Source organism: Pelodiscus sinensis, chromosome 4 (genome assembly GCF_052426305.1).
Source record: "Pelodiscus sinensis isolate ZL-2025 chromosome 4, ASM5242630v1, whole genome shotgun sequence".
Taxonomy (NCBI): Eukaryota; Metazoa; Chordata; order Testudines; family Trionychidae; genus Pelodiscus; species Pelodiscus sinensis.
This window is the reverse complement of record NC_143055.1, coordinates 55,640,973-55,665,808: the sequence shown is the minus strand read 5'-3', so window position 1 is coordinate 55,665,808 and position 24,836 is coordinate 55,640,973. Positions and strand designations below refer to the sequence as shown.

General features: G+C 40.4%; 1 protein-coding gene across 9 annotated transcripts in view; it reads right to left on the bottom strand.

Moving 5' to 3' along the window:
• Positions 1-24,836, bottom strand: part of SLC7A2 (solute carrier family 7 member 2) — a 109,439-nt gene that overhangs the window by 49,712 nt on the left and 34,891 nt on the right. For 2 of the 9 annotated variants that reach the window (XM_075931178.2, XM_075931177.2), the window contains exon 1: positions 16,110-16,913. The exons of 4 other annotated variants lie outside the window; for them this stretch is intronic. The gene's annotated coding sequence lies outside the window, so the exon portion shown is untranslated. Of the gene's footprint in view, positions 1-4,276; positions 4,745-14,400; positions 14,423-16,109; positions 16,914-24,836 lie in introns of those variants that run through there. 3 more of the 9 variants (XM_075931181.2, XM_075931180.2, XM_075931182.2) reach the window with 2 other exon arrangements.

The window sequence follows — 24,836 nt, the reverse complement described above, 5'->3', positions numbered from 1 at the left end:
CACCCACCCGATGTTTCCCAGCCCACCCCCTCTTCCCGGGACCAGGCTGGCAGCTCCCAGGAGCTTGCCCTGGACTGCAAGAGGCGGGCACCTTCCTGGGCTAGTGCGGACATCGTGGACCTTGTCCACGATCTCCGCACTAGGCACAGGAAAGTGGCCGTCTAGGGCAGGATAGCTGCCAGCCTGGCCACCCAGGAGCAGGTGTGCATGAAAATCAAGGGGGTCCACTGAGACCCCCGACCCTGAGCCCTGAGCTTACAATGGCCGTCCTGGGTCAAACCAAAGGTCCATCTAGCCCAGCAGCCTGTCTGCCAACAGCGGCCAACCCTAGGGACCCTGGAGGGGATGGACCGAAGACAGTGACCAAACCATTTGTCTCGTGCCATCCCTCTCCAGCCTTCCACAAACTTTGGGCAGGGACACCACTCCTACCCCCTGGCTAAGACTACTCCATGGACCCAACCTCCATGACTTGATCTCACTTCCCTTTCAACTCTGTTCTAGTTGTAGCCTTCACAGCCTCCTGCAGCAAGGAGTTCCACAGGTTAACTATTTGCTTTGGGAAGAACAACAACTTTCTCTTATTAGTTTCAAGCCTGCTACCCATTCCTTTCCTTTGGTGTCCTCTAGTCCTTCTTTATGGGAACTCATGAAGAACTTTTCTGAATGCACCCTCTCCACCCAACCCCTGCTTTTAGAGACCTCTATCCTGTCCCCGCTCCATCTCCTCTTTTCTAAGCTGAACAGTCTCAGTCTCTATAGCCTCTCTTCATCTGGGACCTGTTCCCAACCCCTGATCATGTTAGTTGCCCTCCCCTCTCCCAGCCTTTCTCTTCCCCTCTCCCACCTCCTTTTCCCAGTCTCCCCCAGTTTTGTTCAATAAAGACAGAGTCAATGTTGGAAGAAACGTTATCTTTATTTTGTACATCAATAAGAAGGGGGGCTAGGGAAGGGTAAGTGGAAGGAGGTGAGGGAGGAATGGGGTACGAGCCCCCGATGGGGAGGACTGGGCTGGCTCTGCGGGCTTCTGGGGGTGGAAGCTCTCCTGCAGCCCCCCGATTGCCCCCTCTCCTCAGATGGCAGCCTGCGGCAAGTGCAGCCGGGCTGATGGCCGAGTGGTGTGATGTGCCCAGTGTGGGTACTCTCCGGGCAATCCAAGCCAGGACTGCTTTGCAAGCGGGGAACCCCTCAGAACTGTGTGTCCGGGGTGGGGGTCGGGACCCTTTAAGCGCAGCCCTCGGCTAGCCTGAGACAGCATCTCCACGCTCTAAGTCCTCCTCTGATGCCCTGCCGACACTGCTTCCGGCCATCCTTAAGCCCGTTCAGGGTCCACTCAATGTGGACTTGCTAGTTCGAATTAGCAAAACGCTAATTCGAACTAGTTTTTAGTTCTAGACGCGTTAGTTCGAATTAGCTTAGTTCGAATTAACTAATTCGAACTAAGTTAGTTCGAACTAGCGCTGTAGTGTAGACGTACCCTGAGTTACAGTGTAAAAGCCAAATCCCAAGCCTCTAGCAGGAGTAAAGACGCACATCAGCCAATCATTCACTCCTATCCAACACCAAACTGGGTTAACCCATTTTGAGAACTGGCAGTTCGGTATGAAAGAGGCCACTGGAGAGTTCCAAACCAAAAAAAAACCCCATCCCGTGCTCCTATAAACAGCCCTCTATGGAACTTGTTTCCCTTACCCTCTTTCTTCAGGCAGGCAGCTAAAGAGGAGAAGCTGCCATGGAGGAGAGAGAATGAGACCAGGATCTCTCAGAACCTGCTTCTTCCTAGTAATCTAAAAGTTTTTATGAGGCCCAATGATTCCTTTTCTCATTGATTTCTAGACAAAGAAAAAAAGCCTTCAAATACTCCATCCCGATTGCCTTTACCCTTCTTTTAAATAACTGTTCTGAAGTATGCCTAAGGATAAGTCAGATAAATAACCTCTTAAGTGCTTTGCTGCTCACTGTCATGCACATTTCCTTCCAGGCACTATCTTCTAGGGTCCTGGGGGAAACAGTCAATGGCTGCATAGTAGTTATGCTGATAGATCTGAAGAGATATGTTTCTGTAGTCTTCTCTAAAATGGCTGTTGAAAGTCCCTTTCTTTTATAGTAATAGAGAGGTAGCTGTGTTAGCCTGATCTTGCTAAAACAAAAGGACTAACACAGCTACATTTCTATTACTAATAGGTGATGAGCTTTCGTGGGCCAGACCCACTTCCTCAGATCATATTCTGGAAGAGAATTGGCATGCCAGAATATGATCTGAGGAAGTGGGTCTGGCCCACAAAAGCTCATCACCTATTAAACCATCTTGTTAGTCTTTAAAGTGCTACACAGTTTTTCCTTTCTTTTATAGGCTTCGAATTCCCCACTTTGAATCAAGTGACCTCTCTAGTCAGTGTCAAACCCCATCAAGTGATCATCGTTGCCCACCAGGGTACTTTTTTACTTGGTCATCAGGCATGTGAAATCCCCACTGGTTTACCCTGGGCGACAGTCTGCTTTCTGTCCAAGGGTGCTTCCATCTGAATGGGTGACCATTAAGGTTTAATGTCCATCCATTATTAGCCCTCTGCTGGGTGCAAGATTTTCTGTTGACACCTATTGTGTGTGTGTTTCAGCTTAATATGGAGGCTACAGAACAGGCTTATAATCAAAATGTTGCTAAGACAACTAGAATTTGTAATTTGATATATACATAGAGAATTCATAATATCAAACCATCCATAATTTGTATCCAAGCAGGTCCTCTGACTATTACAGATAAATGGGATACAAAATCTCCTTCCACAAAGTCTCCATACAGCTCTTAAATAAAGTTGACCCTTCAAAAACATCAGAAGTGTCTCAGGAACTGGTGTTAATTTTGTTGCGAAACTTCATAAATAATTTTAAAAATCAATAAGTGTATATAGACAGGGTCTTTACATTACAGAAAAACAACTGCATGCTATATTTTACATTGAAATCTCTGCCTTCATTCTGGGAAATAAAAATTTAATTTAATTACATAACATAAAATTTACAAATCACTCCCCAATCTCCCCAGAAGACGTACCTTTCAATTTAATTACTGTCCTGTGGTAGGCTCTCAAAATATTTCACTCTATGTTTTGCTTTATTTAAAACCATAATATACCTGACAACTTTATGTACTATACAAAGCAAGCAATGTGAGCTGTCCAAAATCTGCTTCTATTATTAACATATATGCTTAATACATGCAGAGAAAGCTTTTTTGGTACTTCTATTTTTTGTTCAAACATATTTTGCTGACTTGACATAATTTTACATACCACAGCTGATTGGCTATTTTCAAAAAGACAGTAGTGTTCACATCTATCAAACATGTTGTTTTACAGCGCTCAATACCCCAAATATTCAAAATGAAAGAAATAGGGAAACCTCCAGATAAAAATGTAATCCTTCCTCAGCCTCTGTTTCCTTAAAAACAAAGCAAAACGAAACAAAAAAACAAAACAAAAAAACCCTGAAATAAACTGTACCAGTATGTTCTCCAACAACTTACTATCATCTTTAGTTAATTTGGCCTAATTCAATTTTACACTGATTTGTCTTTCATGGCAAGAAGGTATGTATAACTTTGGTTTCCCTTTATCATCTATGAAATTATCAAGAAAACAAAGATTTGAAAGTCGCAAAATATTGTACATACCCAAAACTAACATATCAATTAATGATTTTTATGAACAATTGCACTTTTAAATCTGTGTATTATAAATGCTGATGCTATAAGAACCACACAGAATTTGTTAATCCTTAAAAAATAAAAAGCAGAAAGACCAATGTAATCATATTTAAGAAAAGCAAGACAACAGAAGAGATGCCCAAACATTTAGCCACTTTCAAACAGAAATGGTTTAAGTTAATGTGGAAATCATCTCTATTTGATTAACACATTTGAAAGGAGATCAGTATGGAATCTAGTTAGAGAACATTAATAGAATTAATACACTAAGAGAGGGGTTTCTCAAACTTTGTGATACTGTGACCCCCCTCTAAGTTGCTTCAGCCCCCTTCTAAGTTGCTTGCGACTCCCAGGAGGTTGGGACCCCCAGTTTGAGAAACACGGCACTAAGATATGGTACTTTTATATTTGCATGACTCAGGTTTTCTCTTCAAAAGCATACAAAACTTTAGTAATTTGTTTTAGTGTACTCTTTAATCCACACTCTTTTCAGGATATTAAAAATCTTCATGTGTACTGAAACTAACTTATTTTTTTAAGAGTTTCTTAGCATGAACATTTATCACTAACCTTGTGATTCAATGCAATCTTCCGTTGGCCAAGCTTCTGCCTTTTTTACAAATAAGTCCTGTATCCATAAATGTGAACAGGAACAGTTCTATGTGATTTTACCAAACTATCTGCTTTAAAACTGTGTGTTAGATGTGAGCGGCTGGCTCCTGGGGGTGGAGGCAGAGTAACCACAGGTGATTGGATGACAGGAAGTTTCCTGGACTATTTACCCAGGGGCGGGGGAGAATACTGTTACTGCCGTTCACTTAAATCATATTCATTATATCCACAAAGTGAAATCTTTTTTGGCTTCTTTTTTCATGTTTAAACACACGTTTACGCACGCACATGCAACTGATGTTAAGGACTGACGGGGGCATCTTTGTCCATCACTGATAATAGTGACTTGCTTTATTCTAATGATGTTTGCATTAACAAAAAAAGCACCCAGTCATTCTCTGACCTTCTGGTGAAGGAAAATATCTTCAGATTTCATATTTGCAGTCCCTATAAAAGGAAGATCCAGCATTAAAGTACTACAGGCAGTCCCCGAGTTATGTGGATCTGACTTATGTCGGATCCCTACATACGAACAGGGCTTTTCTCGCCGCAGAGGACGCGGGCGGCAGGACCGCCCAGACGCGCTACGGTCCCGCCGCCCGCGTCCTCCGTGGCGAGAAAAGCTGCTCCGCGTCTCCCTGGTCTGCTGGGGGGGGCACCCCAGCAGACCAGGGAAACACGGGTGGCGGGACCAGGGAGACGCGGAGCAAAGCCGCAGAAGACGCGGGTGGCGGGACCGCGGCGCGTCTCGGCGGTCCCGCCGCCCGCGTCTCCCTGGTTTGCTGGGTGGGGGGGGGGGGCGCAGCTAGTGCGCCCCCCCAGCCCCAGCAGACCAGGCTTTTCTCGCCAACGCCTGGGGTAGAGCAGCTGGGGCACTGCCGGGTTGGTCCCGCAGCGCCGCTCCTCGGCGCTACTAGACCAACCCGGCAGCACCCCAGCTGCTCTACCCCAGGTGTTCCCAAGTCAGCTGCTGCTGAAACTGACCAGCGGCTGACTACAGGAAGCCCGAGGCAGAGCTGCTCTGCCTCGGGCTTCCTGTAGTCGGCCACTGGTCAGTTTCAGCAGCAGCTGACTTGGGAACACCTGGGGTATAGCAGCTGGGGTGCTGCTGGGTTGGTCCCCGCAGCGCCAAGGTGCAGCGCTGCGGGGACCTACCCGGCAGCGCCCCAGCTGCTCTGTTCCAGGCGTCCAGATTCAGCCACTGTTGAAACTGATCAGCGGCTGATTCCAGGAAGCCCGGGTCAGAGCAGCTCTGCCTCAGGCTTCCTGTAGTCAGCTGCTGGTCAGTTTCAACAGCAGCTGAATCTGGACGCCAGTTCCGACTAACATACAAATTCAACTTAAGAACAAACCTACAGTCCCTATCTTGTACGTAACCCGGGGACTGCCTGTATTATAAAGGACTCGCAACTCTAATCATCAAGCCTGCACAATCCAATGCTGAAATGTTTAAAATGTTTCTGCATTAGTTGAAGAATTTATTTTAAAAAAATGGAAATCATCTTGTAATAAAATAGTGTAGCTAAACAGTGTACCCCATTCTGCTCAATTGTGATATTGACATGCAGTATTCCTATATATGGTTTGAAATGTGAAAGTGCTAAAGACTGTAATTAGAATAACAATCCAAATATCCCTGTGGGTGCATCTACACAGCAGGACTTAACTTGAAATAAGCTACACAAATTGAGTTACACCAATTGCATTGCTTATTTCAAAATAGCTTATTTTGAAATAGGGAGCGTATGCACATCATTTATTTTGAAATAGAGCACTCTTCCGCCAACTTCCCTTACTCCTTGTACAATGAGGGTTACAGGAGTTGCAGTAAGGCTCCAGCTTGACAGTATTTTCACACTATTTCAAAATAACTGCCTGCTGTGTAGACGTGGACTAAGTTATTTCGGAATAACGCTAGTTATTTTGAAATAGTGTTGCTGTGTAGCTGAACCTTGTGACATAACCAACTGTCTACACTGTATTATTTTTTAGTGCATAGTATCACTGCACTTCTCATAATGAAGAGAGCTCTAGATTGTGTACATTTTGAAGTGGAGACACAGCATTTCAGAGTACACTCTGGGAGGCACAGTTCTTCCAGGACCTTCCATGTTTTTCAACTAGTTTGTTCTTCAGGCCTGTGTTAAGAAGAAGACAGGGACATACTCCTTCTCTTCCTACCCTAAGGGTAGTTTGCACCCCCAAGTGGGACCAGTGCCTGTGCTCCCTTTATGCAGGGGCTGAAGTTATGTAAGATGGAGATATGGAAAGCCGCTTGAGCTTGTACTGTTCTGTTTCCACATACAAGAGCCAGAGACAACCTGGCCTTTGCCATTTTAAACAAACCCCAGTCCTGGAGCCAAGGCAGCTATTTGCAGAGGCACTAACCAGTATGTGGAACAATACTGCTGGACTGGGGTTCAAGATACTGTTTCCCAGATTAACATAGGATATTCCTTTATTAAAGTAAAAAGAAGATACATGATTTTATTTTGAAATGTAAACAAGAACCTCCTTAAACCTCTGTAGATACTAATACTCTGCATGTCTCTCCTACCACTCCTGCTCCACCCCAACCAACTTGACCTCTGCCTTCTTCCTACTTATTGTTCTCTCTTCCTCTCCCTCCCCTGAAGGAGAGGTTGAACCACTCTAGTCCAGCACTGTATGTGGTCTGGCATGATTTTAGTTAGCCGGGCGTACACTTATCATGGGTGTGGACAAGTTTCCCATGGTTCCATACATTTGTTTACAGCCACCAGTCTTGGCTCTCAGTGTTCTTTGCTGTTATTTAGCTCTAATTTACCCTTAAATGTCTTCTAAGAGCCCATTAAACATTGGAAGTCTTAGTAATGCTGCTAGACAGTATTGACCTCCTGTGGTTCAGCAAATTCTCTGGTTCCCCAGCGTGCTGGACTAGAGAGATTCAACCTGTACCTAAGACTCCTCTCCTGTTTCTCTAGCCTGCTCCAACTTCTAGCTGTTCCTAAGGTTGCCAGCCCTCCAGGATTGTCCTGGCATGCACAGCAATTAAAGATTAATCTTTAATTAAAGATTATGTCATATGATGAAACGTGCAGGAATACATCCAACCAAAACTGGCAATCCTAGCTGTCCCATACCTTCCATGCTCCTGGCCTGATCTCTCTTCCCCTGCTAGTACCCACAGAGGGGCCAGAAGCATGGGGATAACAGTTTGCACTCCTGACATAACTGTAAGTGGAAAAGAATTCTTGGGAGGAGAGAGGCAGAAATTGTTCTTGTAGATCCCTATTTCTGCTGCTAGCTAAAACTTTTCCCAGTACAGTACCCTCTGATGATTCCACAAAAGCCTTGAATCTTTTCCAGTTCTCAGGAGACATACGCCTAGGCTGTGTCTACACTGGGCCACTTATTCCGGAAAATCAGCCGCTTTGCCGGAATAAGCTGCGAGCTGTCTACACTGGCCCTTGAATTTCCGGAAAAGCAACGATGTTCTACTGTACAAAATCAGCCACTATTCCGGAAAAACTATTCTGCTCCTGCTTGGGCATAAGTCCTTATTCCGGAACACTGTTCCAGAAAAGGGCCAGTGTAGACAGCCCAGTAGTCTTTTCTGGACAAAAGCCCCGATCACGAAAATGGCGATCGGGGCTCTTTTCCGGAAAAGCGCGTCTACATTGGCCACAGACGCTTTTCCGGAAAAGCAGCCTGCCAATGTAGACACTCCTTTTCCGGAAAAACTGAAAACGGAATAGTATTCCGTTTTAAGCATTTCCGGAAATTCATGCCAGTGTAGACACAGCCCTAGGGTGTCACCTTGTGTCCTCCAGGTTCAAAATGGATTACTTTAAACCAGGTAAACACATTAGAAACTGGTGTTGAAACAAATATCACTGCCACACAGAAATCAAAAGCTGTGGGGGGGGGAGAAGGGGGAGAAATACTCCCAAAGCAAGAATTCTGAAACCCCAAACCTATTTCTTCAAAAGTTCAATAAATTTAAAAATTAAAAATACTCTTGTTTAAGACAACTAATTGCTTCATATTCCACTGAAGACATAGGTCCCTCTTCTTTCACTATTCTGTAACCCTCATTTGACAGGAGTAAGGGAAGTCGAAGGAAGAGTGTTCTTCCTTTGACTTCCTGCTGTGTAGACAGCGCCAAAAGTCAAGTTAAGCTACTTCAACTTCAGCTACGCAATTAACATAGCTGAGTTGCATATCTTAACTCGACTTTAGCCCACAGAGTAGACATACCCTAATAGAAAGGCAGTTGGACAGTGTCACTTCTAGCAACTGACAGAGCATGGGAAGCAGGGCAGTATTAGGGAGTAAAGCATATTTGCTGGATGTTTCTGTTAAACTAACGAACAATGAAATGTACATTTTCCTCTTTAAGAATTAATTCACTTGGGTAAATAGCACAGTTCCACTTTTCAGAGCTGCTTTTTCAGACTAACTGCATACTTAGGAAGATACTGCTGCATTTGACCATATGCTTTATAACCGTGATGGCTAGAAACTTTTGTTTTAATGGAGTTTAAATTATGGGGCAATATTCTGCTCCCAGGGATGAATTCTGCAGCCAAGTGGCTGCAGGTCTGCAGTCTAAACTAGCTATGCACATATGCTCATAAATTTGCACACATATTCTGGGAGTACTGTGACCCAAAGTCTGAATCCCCGTGTGTAACCTTGTTAACTTAAAATAGGGAGGCTGTGTCTACATTGGCACCCCTTTCCAGAAAAGGGATGCTAATGAGACCAGTCGGAATTGCAAATGCCGCGAGGGATTTAAATATGCCCAAAGGCATTTGCATGAACATGGCTGCCACTTTTTTCCGGCTCGGGGTTTTGCCGGAGAAAAGCGCCAGTCTGGACGGGATCTTGTGGAAAAGAAGCCCTTTTCCGGAAGATCCCTTATTCCTACTTTCAACCCCTTTCAAGTAGGAATAAGGGATCTTCCGGAAAAAGGCTTATTTTCCGCAAGATCCCGTCTACACTGGCGCTTTTCTCCGGCAAAACCCCGAGCCCGAAAAAAAGCGGCAGCCATGTTCATGCAAATGCCGTGGAGGATATTTAAATCCCCCACGGCATTTGCAATTCCGACTGGTCTCATTAGCATCCCTTTTCCGGAAAGGGGTGCCAATGTAGACACAGCCGGAAAGAAAAGAACAGGCAGCAGGCTTCTTTTGAATAATTTATTTTGTAATAGATGTATATGTAAAATTTGTTCATATGCTTTACATCCCTTATACATGCCCCCTAAAAAACCCAAATGGTGGATTGGTTACTTAGGAATTAAGGCAAAGGAAGTCACACTATTGTACTGGACGTAATGGACAAAATATAGCATATCAATACATTGCTTATATTACACTGTTAAACATATTTAGTAAACTAGATATTGTTCTAGAAAATGTATTTAAGCTTTTTTCCCCTCAGCCTACAAATACAATAGTGCTTCCTTTACCGGAAAGGAGGATTTAAAAAAAAAAACTAATTTTGTTTGTATTTATTTTCAATATTAAATTATGCAGCTAACTGTGTACAATTTCTGTAGTGATTTTAGAACATGGTCTTCTTTTTCATCTTAGGCCGGGATAGGCAATAATTTTTGATGGGGGGCCACTCCAAGTTTTCGGAAAGTGGTCAAGGGCTGCACTTTTCTGTGGAGGGAATACAGGGTATAGGATGGAGGTTGGGTTCAGAAGGTAGCATGGGATAAAGGACTGGGGTGCAGGAGATGGTGTGAGGTCTGAGAGTTTGGGTGAAGGAGGGGGTTGAGACCTGGGAAAGGGGAATGGGTGCAGGATCTGGAAGGGTGCTTGGGTGCAAGGAGACGATTCTGCCTGGGGGAGGGGTGCATGAGGGAGCCCGGGGGGGGGGTGCTTGGGTGCAGAAGAGGAGTCTGGCCTGGGGGAGGGGTGTAGAAGGGGGTTCAGGGTCTGGGAGGGAGTTGTGACCTGGGGTAGGGGGTCCAAAGGGTTTGGAAGGTGACTTGGGGGAGAGAGTTGGGGTCAGGAGGGGCAGAGGTGGCAGAGGTGGCAGAGGCAGGCTCTGGCTCGGAGGCGCTTACCTAAGTAGCCTTGAAGCACTCCCAAGGCAGGCTGGGCTCCCTGCCTGCTGCAGCCCCAGCCAACTTGAATTTGAGTTTCCTCCTACTAGGATTGTTGACACGTTTCCAAAGCAGTAACAAGTATTTTAGGTAAATTTGTAGAAGGGAACCAAACTTTCCTTTTAGAGCTCCTACCCTGACCTCTTACATTATACTCTTTTGCACCTCCTCCAGCTTGTCAATTCTATACTATCAAAAAAATCTTGTTTCTTTATCATTGTTGTCATTCTGACAAGGCACAGCAACTATCCCTTTATACATGATTTACTCTAGAAGGAATGCAGAAATTTAGCCAAATGAAACATTTTTCTAACATGTATTTGCTTTCAAGCAGTACAAAATACATTTCAAAAGCAATGCTTAAAAGTTATTATTGCAAAGCTCAATGAAAAAATACCCAGTTCATGACTACAGCGAGGGAAGCAGTTTACAAAACCATTTTAGTGTATCTCATTCTAAGGAAGAAAAGGAAACTCTAGTTAATTATCCTCTTAGATAATTAGAGGTACCCTGATTCTTGATTTTCGGTACCACTTACAAAACCTCAGACACTAGTCTTCTAGGATTGCTTCTTCCAAACACAGAAGGACTCCAAACATTCCCTTTCAGTGCATCTACACAGCAGGGCTCACCTTGAGATAAGCTATACAAATTGAGCTACGTCAACTGTGTACCTTATTTAGAAATAGCTTATTTTGAAATTGGGAGTGTCTACAAAGCACTTATTTCAAAATACAGCAATCTTCCTCCAACTTCCCTTACTCCTTGTGGGTTACAGCAGTAGGAGTAGGAAGTCCTCATTGTGGGTTACAGGAATAGGAGTAAGAAGTCCTCCAGCTTGACAGTATTTCAACATTATTTTGAAATAAATGCCTGCTGTGTAGACATAGACTAAGTTATTTCAAAATAATGTTACTGTGTAGACATACCCTTTATGATTAAGAATAGAAAGGAGATTATGGCAAATTAGTTTTGGTACTAACTGGAGTTCCTTGACCCTTTTAGTTTGGTTCGAGGATTGGGTAAGACATAGTCTATTGCTCATATTCTGGGTTATACAATATCCCCACAGCAATGCATAAGGATAGAGGGATAGATATTCTGGCCTTGCTGAAGTCAATGGCAAAACTCCCATTGATTTCAATAGGGTCATGATTTCACCCTGATGCTTTCAGATTTATCAGCTGTCTTTGAGATTACTGATCATGTGGTTCACTTTGCTTTCTAATGAATGATACAAAGAGAAGTATTTGAATTTGATGACTGCTGTTCTGCAATAAGTTCTGTCGGACGAACTGTCATCGCACTTTACCACCTTTTCTGCTCCCTTTTGTTAACAAGATATGGAGTTTGAAGGTCCTGCTACATACCCCACTGCATATGAAGTTTCTGTTAGAACAAATATTTATTACTATATACTACCCTGTCTTTATCAAGTGCTAAATAGGTTACCATTATTGTTTTAAGATGTGGACATCCCCATTACATCGTGTTCTTTGACACCTTCAGACTAAATTTCTGTAATGCATTCTATTAATCAGTTTGCACACTCAATCCTCTGTATTTGAGTCATGTAAACTTCAGCTAGTGCAGAACACATTTGCCTATGCTTATGTGTTTGGCACATGTGAGCACACTAAATAAAAGTGTTGTAATGCACCTTGGCTACCAATTCATTCAGTTACAGTTCAAGGCATTGGTTTTGACCTACAAAGAGCTTTGTGATTTGTTTCCTAAGAGGCTGTCTTTCTCCTCCTTAGCAACCTAGCTGCTTCAGACAACAGATCTTAGATTTGTATACCCAAGACAGCTGAGTTTGTAAGCTTGAAAGTATTTTTCTGAGCCTGTTTACTCAGGCTGTTCCAAAGGGGGTAGATGAAGCAATGAAAGCATTTATACAGGGCCATTACAAGGGTGGGGCAAGTGGGGTGCTCACTCTGGGTGCATCATAATCAGGGGTGCAAAGATGCAATAAGTAAAAATAATAAGCTGCAAAAGTAAACACCATAATGCATGCGAACTTAGGGAGAGGGGGTGCATAATTAATATTTTGCCCGGGGCACAAAAATACCTAATAATGGCACTGCACTTACATTTTATTGTTTGTGGGCCAGGCTTGTTTCAGCAGACATATTGTCCACATAGAAGAGTTTGAGGATGTTGGAGAATTTTTATTTCTTGAGTCTAGAAATTTATGTGCAGCATAATTTAAAATAGACAAAAACCAAACACTGCATCCTGATTTACTTGTGAAAGGAGAGTTTTGCATAAACTGGAATTGAAACACAGGAATAATCCAAGTGACACCATGATAAGGCAAAGGGTATTAAACCTTCCTATATTTGAGCACAGAACTGCAGCCTCACTGCTATTGCCCTTGATTGGTCTGGTATGTGCAATTTCTCAGAACACCGTAAGAGGCTGGCTTGATAAGTCTGTAAAGGTTTAAATGTCTAAAATGCTGATCCTGCAAACTCTTATGCATGAGTTTAACTTCACATACTACAACATGTGTAAAGCTGAGTATGTGCATAAGTGTTAGCATGTAAAGGGCCTAAACTTCTAAGTCAATAACCAAAATCTTCTTTGCCTGCACTCTGTGAAAAGCAGGTTGTCTTGCACTGGAAGTCAGCAGAACTATGACCTCCGTTTTATTACCTTCTTGGTTTGGGATTATTAAATAAGTATTAGAATATTTATATTATGATATGTATGCATGTGTATTACATAGAATAGTTTCACCATTAGTGGGAGATAGCATTTTTCCAGAAGATTAAGAAATATAGAAGCAGAATATAGAAAAAGTTAAAACATAAAATTGGCAATCTTCTTCAGCAGAGTCTAATCTCAGTTATACACCATTACTCATGTTACTTCAGTGTATCTCAGGGCACAGCTACCCTTCATGGCAAAAGTAGAATTAAGATACGTCAATTGCGGCCTTGGCACTGTCTACACAGCAGGAAGTCGAAAGAAGAACACTCTTCTTTCAACTTCCCTTACTACTCGTGAAATGAGGGTTACAGGAGTCAGACTAAGAAGTCCTCCAGCTCAATATTATTTCGAAATAATGGCTTGCTGTGTAGATGCACACTATGTTATTTCAAAATAATGTCAGTTATTCTGAAATAATGCTGCAGTGCAGACGAGCCCTTAGATCAGAATCTTGCCCATTGTGTTTTTCTTGGAATTATACTCAAACTAACATTAACAGCTGAAACATGACTGCAACCATTGCCATACCCAGGGAAAATTTATGACTGAGTTTATAATTTTAGTTCATTCTAATACCGTCCACGAAGTATAATTGGTTAATAGATTAATGCATTACCACCAAAGACCATTTTTCATGTCTAGATTTATAAACCTGTATAGAGATCTGATGTAATCTTCTAGAATGATCCCATGTTTAGGAGCTATAGACGAGCATAATTAAACAGACAGTTACTTCCACATTTTAATTTTAAGTCTCTTGATAGAAAAACACAAGTAATATTTTAAAAGGTCATATTATTCAAAACTCATTAAAATACCAGAGTATTGGTTCACTGCAGTTTTAAACATGCCAGACCTCCTGGAAGCTTTTAAATTATTATTGGTTTCCAAGATTTTATTTCCATCTTGGCTTAAACATTTTTTAAAAAATCTGAACAGCACAAAATAGACTGTTCTTAACTACAGTAATTCAAAGCCACTAAATAAAATTTCAGATTATGCAAGCTGAGAGGCCGACTCCAAACTAAAATAATAACAAACATCTTACTGTGATCCTTCAAAGAAAAGAGAAGAATGGCAGCACCAGCCAACATTTTCTGCCCCCACTTTTTCAAATGTATTAATCAACATTATGAACCCTAGTTTATTTAAATGTCAATATTATCTCATTGTGGCACAACTGAAAGGGTTCAGTTCTGAATAAGGAGTCCTTGCAATAAGGTGCTGAGCAACCAAAATTCCGAAATTCAAGTCTGAGACCTCATACCATGGAATGTTCACACAGACAATCAGCAATCCAGACTAGAATCCTGTGTGCAACTGTTTTTAATCCCACTTCTGCCTTTATGACTGCAGGTCCTGTGAGAACCAGGGGATCCCAGTTCTGCTGCAAGACTCTACACTAATTCCACCCAGAATTCTTATTCTGGCCCCGCCTCTAGTTTCTCGTGATGCTTCACACATACACTTTGGGCCCAATCCTGCAACCCTTACACAGAACCCCCAATGAAATCTGTTGGCGGAAGAATTCCAGGGTATGTCTACACTACCACACTAGTTCGAACTAGGGTGGTTAATGTAGTGAATCGAAGTTGCAAATGAAGCCCGGGATTTAAATATCCCGGGCTTCATTTGCATCTTGCCGGGCGCCGCCATTTTTAAATCCACGGTTGTTCGGACTCCGTGCCCGCGGCTACACAGTACTTCAGACGCCGTGCTCCTCGTTCCATGAGGAGTAACGGTAGTTCGAATTAGAAAGACTAATTCGAACGACCTACTCCGTGCCGCGTGTAGCCGTGGACACAGAGTCCGAACTACCGGGGATTTAAAAATGGCGGCGCCCGGCAAGATGCAAATGAAGCCTGGGATATTTAAATCCCAGGCTTCATTTGCAACTTCGATTCACTACATTAACCGCCCTACTTCGAACTAGGGTGATAGTGTAGACATACCCCCAGAAACATGAGTGGAGGTTTTGCCTGAGTAAAGACTGTAGGATCAGGAAATAGGATACTAAACAAATAGCTGATTTAAAACAACAACAAACAACAACAAAATACACACAGAGAAAACCAATGACAACTAGGATTCATTTGGGGCCAGATTTTACGGTCCTTGCTCATACTGAGCAGTAATTCAGTCTACTACTTATCACAGACTACTTGTAGTGCGGAGTAAAGTACTGTTCAACATGAATAAGAATGACAAGGTCTAGCCTACATACAGGATGAACAGAAGGTGAAAGAGGTTTTTGTTAATAATTTAATGCAGCAAAAATAAAAGCAAGGTACAAACATTTTAAACAAACTTAAGTTGACCTTCACCTGTTGCCCTTTATCTGGATACCAAGGATTAGTTAGTAAGTGTACAGCAAGCATTTGCTTTCAACATGCTAACTAAAGTTGTAAATTGCACTTTAAAAAAAATTAGTTCTTTAAAGCTCTTAATAACTCTCCTGTACTTAGAATCAGAAAAGGGGATTTACATAATGTTTAAAACCACAATGAAAAATGCTGTCTAAAATTAAGAGTAATTCTTTAGAATGTGATTTTATACACACAAACACATACACACTATTGTGAAAGTAATACCAGGTTCCCACAAAGAAATCTCATTTGTGTCAGTTACAGTGTGAGAATATACAGCATGCCATTTATGTGGAAGTTGTAAAAGTGTGCGCTCAAACACACACAATTTTGAAGAGGAAAAAATTAATAAAGCTCTATAATTATGTTTTAGATAATTACAATAATATACTAAAAATAGGATCATTCTAAAATAAAGAGGTAGACTAATTTTCCAGGGAAATATATGAAATTGTCATACCTTTTTAAAAAAATTAAAGTATTTTTCATGTTTTGTATAGACTAGAAAAACATTTACTTCGGTTTGTTTTGTCGTCTTATGATCTAATCAAACTGTTGACATTCTACTTCAACCTATGGAAATTCTATATTAAATAGAATGATCACTTACCAATTTTCTCAAGTTTTCCTTAATTTTCTTTTCAGTTTGTTTTTAAAAGAAAAATTATACAAAACAAAAAATGGCTAGTCACAACTCTGTTTTCCTGGCTTTCCAAAAAAAATTTACAGCAGCTCAATTATCTGTTAAGAAAACAGTGACAGGACTAGACCAAGACAAGCACATAGAACTAGTTTAGCTAGTGTGCAGCTTCAAATGGAACAAAGAAGTATTAAGAGATTTCCTTATGAACAAACTCTTAATAGTTCTGTTGGCCCCCCAATACTGGTCATTTAATCTGACCTTCAAGGTATCCTAAACTGTTATACAACAGTACTATATATCATCATTTGAATCCCAGATATTTCCAAGAGATCTACAGAAACTGCTTGTAACATTGCCACACGCTGCTGTCCCCAACTCCTCTCTACAGCACTGATTTATAATGCAGCCCATGGGAGGAACTAGCTACTTAAAGTAATACTCTCTAAATAAACTTTTTGGGGAGGGGTGCAGCGGGACACCAAAAAGTGTAACAAAGTACAGTCTGAAAGCATAAACGTAAAAAGAAAGTTTAAATAGAAAATATTGTGACACAAACAGATAAAAGCCAAGAAAGTCAAAGTTAAAACTAACACTCTGACTACAGAGAACAAATAAAATAAAGTACAATGGCCTCTTTTGCCAAGCAACTGGAGACTAAAATGAAGACGACTCTAGTGAGTTTTATGAAGCCCATTCAGAACGCCACTGCAGGAGTGAAACTGTCCAGAATCAAGTCCATTCCATACTGCTGCTTAGCAAAGCTATGAGCAGCAGAGGTAAGCACTGGAGGCTAGATTCACAAGAGGGACTGAGATACTTAACTGCCCTTTAGGCACATAAGTCCACTATTTAGGTTTCAGTGACTTTAACAAAACCAAAGTTCAGAGGCTGCCTAACTCCTGTAGGCTCATAGGGCTAGCAGTGTTGAGAAGCTGACTTATTTTCATGATGAATAGTAATAGAGAGGTAGCTGTGTTAGTGTGATCTTGCTAAAACAAAATAAAAAACTATGTAGCACTTTAAAGACTAACAAGATGGTTTAATAAGTCTTTAAAGTGCTACATAGTTTTTATTTTATTTGCATGCGTTTACTATCGCAACTGGTGGGGATAAAGTACCTATCATGAAATTACTTCTAGTAGTGGATTTGGGAAAAAGAAAATAATGACAGAAGTTTAGGACCAGAAAGTCTCTTTCTTGTAATTCTGTAGGAACTTAAGAATAAAGCGGCTGACCTACTAATAAAAAAAAAATATTAAAAAGGCTTACAGCAATCAGAGAATTAGAAGGTGGTTAATGTTGTAACTTCTTTACAAAGAGCCAAATGTGAGACTAGAGATTACTCTGTCTAGCCCTTAGTATCAGGAGACACATTTGGTAGAAATGTGAAAGATCCAGTTACAGAGTGAGTAGATGACTACAATATGGTAAGGGGAGAATCAGTGTAACATAAGGGTAAATCATGCTTTCCTAATTTGTCAGCATTTAATTTTTAAAATATTAATTTAGTGAAAAAAGTAGAAACTGTAGTTTTAATTTTTACTTTCAAAGGCATTTGCAGAAATCTTACACAAAATGCTGTTATGGAAACCTGGTAAACATGGGGTGAGAGGAACTTTAATTTCTTACCGGTACTGTGCTATCACAGCCTGGGTCCCTGCCAGCTCTTTAAATAGCTTCCTGCTGGCTTTTGCTGCAGCTCAGCCAGTCCTTGCTGGAGCTGTGCACCCAGGCGCAACCCCTAACTTTTACCTCTGGGTGAGAGGTAAAGAACCCCTGTTATTAGTTAAAAACTATGTACGATATAACAAATAAGTAGGAATTTCAACCTTCAGGTGAGTCTTACAGCTAGTTCCCAGGTTGTTAGTGGGGCACTTCAGGGATAAGATAGGGAGTAGTGCTGGCAGAGAATTTTCCACAGAAATTGGATTTTCAATGAAACAGGGTGCTGGGATTTTTGTGGTGGTGGTGGTGGTTAAAAGTTTCTGCTTTCCACAGAAAATTTTGACGTTCTAGTTGAAATTTTCTCTCGGAAACAAACAATTTTCAACCAGCTATAGAAACTATATTCCAAACAAGGAGAGATTTTAAAAAGCAAAGCAAAACAAACAACTCACTGAGATATTATTTTATTTTATCATATTACATATGCCTGCCTCATATATCCATCCATTTACTCTTCTCCTGTCCAGCCAAATCATGTCAGGATTGGTTGTTTGGTTACTTGATGTCAGAATTTAGGCAGTTGTACATCCAAAGTTTAGGCACTTGAAATAATGTAATGGTGGAAACAGGGCATGTGTAAACTGCAATAAAAGATTTTTGTCATGGCTGCGGCTGACCCAGGTCAGCTGGCTTGGGCTCATGGAACTAGGATTACAGAGCTATAAAACTGCTGTGTAAATGAACAGCCTCGATTTGAAGTTGAGACGCCATGGAAGGGATAGTCCCAGCTCAAATGTCTATATTATAATTTTAACTCCAGGACCTGACCCCAGAGAGCCCGATTCAATTGACCTGGGCTTTGAGACTCAGTGCACCAGTTTGCTTATTGCAGTGTAGATGAACCTTGGGTTCCCTATGAAATGCAGGGAGATAGGACTAGAAATGTAAGTGCTACCTTTTTAAAATAAAAAGGTAAGCTTCTAGGCCTTTTTCAAGTGAAAATTACATCTATCTGCATTTCAATGTTAACCCATTATTAGGATTGAAAGCATGATACTAATTTTTTCTGCAGATTGCAGTTATTCATGACTCTCACTTCACTCAGTATTGGGTAGGCATTTGAAATTGTGGAAACTGTAGTTGCTGTTCCTTTGATTTCTGGAATGACTTCTGATCTGTCTGCAGCTGTGGGGAGCATTTCTTCACAATGGCACCCACATGACCCTTCCCAGCAGCATGGCAACCTTTAGTCACAAGGAGGGGAAGCAGTTCAGTAGCATGAAAGGCAGCATGATCTAGTGATCTAAGCACAAGACTGAGAGCAAGGAAATACTGTGTTCTACTCCTGGCTCTGAGACAGATTACTTCTGCACATGCAACTTCTCTTACTTGTACAGCAAAATGGCATGGGAAAATCTAGAGATCCCATATGATGCTTTTTATATAATATGGGTCATTTAAGATGAATGTTTCTCAACCCTTTTTTATAAAGTACCCCTTTTTCAAAAAAAAAAAAAATATAAGTACTCCCAGTACCTACAGTTTTCAGACACACAATTTTTTTCTACCATTGCAACATAAATTGTTTAAACAAATAATTGTAGCAGGGCAGGCGATGAAATTACATAAGTTATAAAGCGCTGTAAAACTTAAAATGTACACAAATAATAAAGTGCTGTAAAACTTAAAACAAAAATTCAGTTTTCTCCAAATTTCAGTTGTGTTGATGTACTCCCTCAGGGTACTCATACCATTGGTTGAGAAACACTGATTTAGATGCATAAAGGAAATATATCTCACTAACTCTCAAATCCTCAAGCCAGCCATATATATAGTAATATGGCTGTGGTGGGAAAAATATTTTGCAGCTCTGCACAAAAAATCCCAGAGCAGCCACTTCCTTACCCTTGAATGCAGGCTTTAAACCCTTGTGATATAATGGTCTCATCAAACATAGGTTTTTTGTGCACTTTTATTTTTCTCAGTGAAGTTTGCTCTATTTCCCATTTTGGTGTACCAAGAACTATTAACCTTCCTGAATCTACTACTAAACATTGAAAGGTACTTGGGAATTGTGCTCTAAAGTAAATGGCATCTTTCTTGCCTTCTCATACCTTCTCCATTCACATAATTACTTGTATCTCACACAGTCCAAGATGGCACAATCTGGTCATACATACTAAAGAGAATATGCTCCAGAGACCCTTTTAAAATGTTAAGGAAGACTTTTTATTTAACGTTTCTCAAAGAAGTGAAAGTTATACTACATGCAAGGAGGAGGGAAATGATGCTCCTTATTTACTCAATAACACAACTGTACTGTAAGTAGGGAGGCAACTAGTCTGCATTATGTTATTATGTAAGATATTAGGGGGAAAGATCCTTACAATGCTATCTCACTGCTGTGTCAATTCATCACAGGATGACAGAGAAACGTATTTTAGAAGAACTGCAACACTGTCTCAGGGATAATTTAGTTGTCTGTGAATAGTTTTATATCACCTGTAGAATCAGATGGAAAGGTAGGATCAAAAAGTATACCTCTATAGCCATTTAATCTGATCCTCTTCCATATTTCATTACTTAGGGTATTTCCATGCTTCATTTCAGTAAAATTTAATCCTCTGTTGAAAGGGACAAGTCCAACAGTGAGTCCTGGTATTCTTGCTTGCAAAGTCTTTTTTCAATATGTAATTGTTCTCACTGTTCAAAAATTCTTCCTGTTATCAGTTTGAATTAACTTCCTCATTAGTGTTAGGCCATTTATTTTAAAACCCCTTCAAACAATATTGTGTACACATCTTCAAAGGAGAAAAAGGATTATGGAAATTATTTCTGTCTCATACACTCCTACTTTTCCAGGGGAAGGAATGTGTGCAAATGGGGGGAAAAGAGAAGAGAGCTGAGCTACCAAAACAGCAAGTGATATTCTTTCTTTCTTTTTTTTAAATGTGTGCTAACAACTCTCAGTAGTTCATGAGACAAATCAGTTGTGTATTGCTGGAAAAATTTACAAATAAATACATTATAATTAATTATTTTAAAACATTTTTAAATTGAAACTTGCTAACTTTTTCTTGCTTTTTTTAATACTATGCATATGTAAAGGGTACGTATACACTACAAGCTTATTTCGAAATAGAGCGTCCACACTACAGGAAAGCCTCAAAATTAGTCCAAGGCAGCGCATCCAGATTAGGGGAGCCTATCTCGATTTAGAGCCCTAGGAGGAACTGGAAAGGAATAACTTTAGAATGGCCATGGTGAGGAGGTTGTTTCGATAGAGCAGCAGTGGAGCATCCACACGTACAGATGCTCTTCCAAAATAGCATTTTTGGAAGAGGCCTTATTCCTCATGGAATGAGATTTACCAATGTCGGAAAAAGCCCTCCATTATTTCAATTTAATTTCAAAATAGCACAATTGTTGTGTGGATGCTACTATTGTTTTTCCGGAATAATCTGTTATTCCAGAAAAACAATGCAGTGTAGACGCACCCTAGATGACCTCACAGTATTATGACCAAAAAACCCCCACACAAAAAAAACGAACAAAACCGCCAACGTTTATAGCTCCTACAAACAGAAAGTTGAGAATCTTTTGGATGTACTCATTGTTTGTATTCCAAATTTCATTTATCTCAAGTCAACAGAGTGAAGTTTATTTAAAATATTTTTAAAAGAAGGTTTCAACAAGTTTCATTCACAGGAACAACCTGTCTGCAAGCAAAAAGCACAGTTTCATCAGATGGAATTGTATACACTATCTATATTGCTTCGCACAATTCATTAATACAAATTCAGAACATATGAAACATTATAATGCGCATATATCAGCTAAACATCGCAATGCTCCAAACTGCAATAAAATCATCATTTTCCTCAATTACAATTATATTAAAAGCTGGTTTCAAGACTCTCCTGTTTTAGATAATCTGCGTTTAAAGGGGGGAAAAAAGCTGTCACATAACAACCAGAATTTACATAGGCCTCAACAGGCTCTTTGAATTTCCGTGCATATCAGTGGATATTTTTAGCTTTTGTATTTATGCGAAATGCAATTTTTTAAAAAACTAGTTAATATAAAATCTTATCAGAAGTGTGCATTTTGTAAGATGCTTTGTGTGAAGATGAAACTTAAAAAATACAACAGGAAATAAAAACTTGTCTTGGTTTTGATATTTAATGATTTACAGGTTCTATTTAATTTACTTTGCAATTGAACTAAAGTAAGTCACAGAAATTATGAAGCCATTCTGTTTCTATTCACTCTTCATTATTTACTAGTATCAACTGTTAGCACAATTTTAGGTTTCAATTAAAGCTGGGTTTTGAATTATATTTACTCTTTTCCCACTATCCAAAAAACACATACCAAAAGTCAAACTACAAACAGGTTTTCTTTTAGAACTTAAATCAACTAATTCTATGTGAGGTGCAACAGGCCAAATCACTAATCCAAATATTTAGTTAGTTACAATTTGAGAGTTTTAGGTATAATATTGTCTACATGTGCATAAACCACCAAACAATCACCAGTGAATAATAAAAACAGCAATAAACACAGTAGAATGAAGATATACTCATAAAAATAAGTCCTTGAAATTGAAACAGTCTACTTGGAATTAAAAAAAAAGGCAGATAATGGAAATAAAGGAAAGGGGTGAGGGATATAGCTCAGTGTTTTGCACATTGGCATGCTAAACCCAGGGTTGTGAGTTCAATCCTTGAAGAGGCCATTTAGGGATCTGGGGCAAAAATTTGTCAGGAATAGTACTTGGTCCTGTTGTGAAGACAGGGGACTGGACTCAATGACCTTTCAAGGTCCCTTCCGGTTCTAGGAGATAGGCAATCTCCATTTTAAAAAAATAGTAGGAGTATAATCTTAGGTCAGCAGCTCTACAGTTACTGCATCAGTTACCAGACTTCCATGGGTTCAGGGAAATGAAGAATCTCTCAAATTAAGAAATGGATTGCATATCAGTCCTTAAAAGGGAAGTTTATAATGGAAGCGCTGACAGACCTTTAAGTATAAAGCTTGCTCCTAACTGTGGGTTTAGTTAACTAAGCAAATATTATGCTCTGTCACAATGTTAACCCAATAATCTGCTCCAAAAATTCCCAGATGTACCTTTGCTTTCTAAGCGTTAATCAAAAAAGCACCTGCTTAAATGCTGCTTTGAAATAATCACAGGGGTTTTAAATGGGAAGACAACATAAGCATCCCAAAATTCTGGCTACATTTAGTATAACTGGGGAAGAATTCCTCTGAATGTCTTATGAAAATAGCATTTTTCCTTCTTGGTAGATTTCATTTTTTTTGTAAAAAAAAAATGTATTTTATTGGGAAAAATCTCAAAGTAACTACTAACCTCACAAATAAGTACAATAAAACAACACTGTGAGGAAGGATTAACCAATATAAAATCATAAAGGGCTTTATAAAATGGACTTAAGCCTGCAAGATTTTGGGCATGCACAGCTTCCTCTGAAGTCAGAAGGTGAAGGCACTCTGTCCCCCTCACACCTTGCAAAATCAAAGCTTGTATTAGCAAGGAAACAAATTCTCATTTATGGTCCATGTGCTTCTTTCAACATGAAATCACCATAAATCTACAAAGTCCCAGTAACAGCCCTCTTTTAGAATATTAACCTTTGACATTAAAATGTAGATATTCAAGCCATTCTAGCACTATAAATATATAACATCTACTTCAAGATAATATAAATCCTAGCATCTAGCATTTATTTATAACTGAGGCAACTTATGCCAGAGAGTTCTGTTTTCAAGATGCATTCTTTGCTTTAAATAGCAGCTCTACAGTTACTGCATCAGTAACACAGTATTAAGTGCATTACCACTGCCCATTAAAATACATTTTGAAAAGTCTTCAACGTTTTCCATGATTTAGAAGTATGGGAATAAAGCATGAGACTGATGTTGGAACACTGGTGTCATCAACAGCATGCAGCATATTACATGATATATGACCGTATTTTTTATGTTGTCTCTCATGAAATAAATTGGGACGTTGATCAGGAATTTCCAAGTGATAGAGCAAGGGTAGTGTCAAGTTGACCCCCTACTAACACTAACCCATATGTTGCAACTTTCCACACCGCTTACATAGTATATGGTACAGAGAGCACAGAGCATAAAGCTTTGCAGCGTAGTACTGCATTACTTAACAACAAGGCTTTCCTGTAATTCCTTTAAGACAGGGGTCTCACCTCCCAGTCCCTAGGCCATCCCCACCTGGAGCAGTTGTACAACCCAGCCTGGGAGTTCTGGCAGCCCGGAAAGGGGTCCTTTCCCATTCCCCAAGCCCTGTATCTTCCCATCACACTCCCACCCTCTTATGGCAGCCTGTCCCTTGAGGACACAGCTTTGGGGATTACCACAGGGACCTTGGTGCTTAGCGGTTGAAGCGATTGAACCCCTTCCCCTCATACTCCTCAGGATTGAAGGAGCAGAGTGCACTTAGCAGGGACACTCTTGACCTCTACCTTCCCAGTAGTATCAGTGAAACACCTAATCAGTCAAATATATTTCACCCTTCTTTCCTTACTCAGTTACCCCACTATCCTTTCCAGCTGGAGCTATTCTTTTTAAAAGCTAGAGTAACTTCTGTTTGCATCATTGCTGTAGATGGAGAGATACACAGAAAAATCCCTATAACAATCAAAGCGGAGGCAATGTGTGAACCCTCTTTAAAAAAGATACCAGAGATACAATGATCTTGCCCACCCCAAATATTCAAAAATCCCAAATCAGGCCTCAAAGAGTCAGAGATTGGATTAAAATATCATGCTTTTACGAAAAAGAAAAATTGGCTAAAAGTTGGTGATAAGATGTCCTTCCCAAACCCCTCCACCCCATAATTATGTCTATGATTAAATCCCATTCTTCGGAGTACAGAGGGTTGACCAGACCAATACGAGCTCCATAAAGTCCAGACCAGGAGGCACAACACTAGTAAGTATGCCTCTTTCTTCCATCTCCCTCAGGGAGGTGGACTAAAGAGACCAT